This window comes from Perkinsus marinus, assembly GCF_000006405.1.
Source record: "Perkinsus marinus ATCC 50983 genomic scaffold scf_1104296950208, whole genome shotgun sequence".
In the NCBI taxonomy this organism is placed as follows: domain Eukaryota; phylum Perkinsozoa; order Perkinsida; family Perkinsidae; genus Perkinsus; species Perkinsus marinus.
The window spans coordinates 1-1781 of NW_003209710.1; the positions used below are offsets into that span (position 1 = coordinate 1).

The 1781-nt window shown below is 46.0% G+C and overlaps 5 non-coding genes across 5 annotated transcripts; all 5 read left to right on the forward strand.

The window, feature by feature from the left end:
* The first annotated feature begins 130 nt into the window (after positions 1-130).
* Positions 131-202, forward strand: Pmar_PMAR025789. Its single transcript has one exon. It is a non-coding gene; the product is annotated as a tRNA-Thr (tRNA).
* A 102-nt stretch (positions 203-304) lies between these two features.
* Pmar_PMAR025790 lies at positions 305-376 on the forward strand. Its single transcript has one exon. It is a non-coding gene; the product is annotated as a tRNA-Thr (tRNA).
* A 102-nt stretch (positions 377-478) lies between these two features.
* On the forward strand, positions 479-550 carry Pmar_PMAR025791. Its single transcript has one exon. It is a non-coding gene; the product is annotated as a tRNA-Thr (tRNA).
* Positions 551-652: 102 nt separating this feature from the next.
* Pmar_PMAR025792 lies at positions 653-724 on the forward strand. The gene has a single exon. It is a non-coding gene; the product is annotated as a tRNA-Ser (tRNA).
* A 970-nt stretch (positions 725-1694) lies between these two features.
* Positions 1695-1766, forward strand: Pmar_PMAR025793. Its single transcript has one exon. It is a non-coding gene; the product is annotated as a tRNA-Thr (tRNA).
* The last annotated feature ends 15 nt before the right edge of the window (positions 1767-1781 follow it).

A 1781-nucleotide genomic window follows, 5' to 3' on the forward strand; every position in this document is an offset into this window, starting at 1 on the left:
GTCGTCAGTTCACTCCTGGCAAGTGGCTTACAGCAGCATTAGGCTCTAGTCGGGTGTGAGGAGCAGGAGCAGGTTTGCTCACTCCGCAAAGGATACAGGAAGATTATTGATTTATGCACTTATTTTGTGTGCCACTTTAGCTTAGTGGCAGAGCGTCTGCTTTGTAAGCAGAAGGTCGTCAGTTCAATCCTGGCAAGTGGCTTATAGCACCATAAATTTCTGGTCTGGTACGAGAACCAGGGGCAGGATGGCCCATTCTGTGAACGGGACAGGAAAATTATTGATTCATATACTTAATCTGTGCGTCACTTTAGCTTAGTGGTAGAGCGTCTGCTTCGTAAGCAGAAGGTCGTCAGTTCAATCCTGGCAAGTGGCTTACAGCAGCATTAGGCTCTAGTCGGGTATGAGGAGCAGGAGCAGGTTTGCTCACTCCGCAAAGGATACAGGAAGATTATTGATTTATGCAGTTATTTTGTGTGCAACTTTAGCTTAGTGGCCGAGCGTCTGCTTTGTAAGCAGAAGGTCGTCAGCTCAATCTTGGCAAGTGGCTTATAGCACCATAAATTTCTGGTCTGGTACGAGAACCAGGAGCAGGATGGCCCATTCTGTGAACGGGACAGGAAAATTATTGATTCATATGCTTAATCTGTGTGTCACTTTAGCTTAGTGGTAGAGCGTCTGCTTCGACAGCAGAAGGTCGTCAGTTCAATCCTGGGAAGTGGCTTACAGCAGCATTAGGCTCTAGTCGGGTATGAGGAGCAGGAGCAGGTTTGCTCACTCCGCAAAGGATACAGGACAGGGTTTGTCCGATGGGAAAAAAGGAAAATTTTCCCTCGGGAAATTTCCCGATTTCCCGGAAGGGAAAAAAAATTATTTTTTCCCGAGGGAAATTTCCGTTTTCCTGCTGTTTTTTGCATTAGTTCACTTCAAAAGCCTTTGTCGATCGTTCCAACATATTGTTGTAGCTTATTGATGAGAATAGCAAAAGATTCGCTTACAGAAATGACCAGAAACTGCCGACTCGAATATTTCCTTCTACCGGGCGCGCGCCATATCATGAGCGCGTTTTATCACCGCGCTCGCCATAAAATTCACAGGTTCATGGTCAGGCCTTGACCATTGAGTTATACGGGTTGTAGTGTGAGTCACTCACAGTGAGTGACAGGTCTAGTTGATTAACAATTTTCCAAAGCGCGTAGCAAAATTATCCCCCACACTCCAAGCTCGAAAAAGCCGTCTGGTCGGAAGTTACCCTTGCATGGACGACCGCGGCCTCCCAATGGGAGGCTCCCATCATTAAGAAGAGAGCTTTCAGAAATTGAACTACAGTAGATCGGCTAGTAGGCATATTGCTAGTAGCAATTAACCACCACAAGACATGGTTATCGAGCTCAATCCTTTATATAAGATGAAACGTAAGGGCGGCTACTCATCGCCGCAGTGCGGATTACACGCCCAAGTGCCAATTTTCCTGTAAATGCAAGAAAGACGCATGTTCAGACCACCGCTTATTCCGTGTAATGCCGAAACGCTGGACCGAACTCGGGAAAAATGTGGGAAAAAATGTGGGAAATTTCCGGGAAAATTTCCCGGAATTTCCGGGAAATATGGGAAATGGGAAAAAATCGCCTTTTTTCCCAAAACGGACAAACCCTGATACAGGAAGATTATTGATTTATGAAGTTATTTCGTGCGCCACTTTAGCTTACTGGCAGAGCGTCTGCTTTGTAAGCAGAAGGTCGTCAGTTCGATCGTGGCAAGTGGCTTATAACACCATAAAT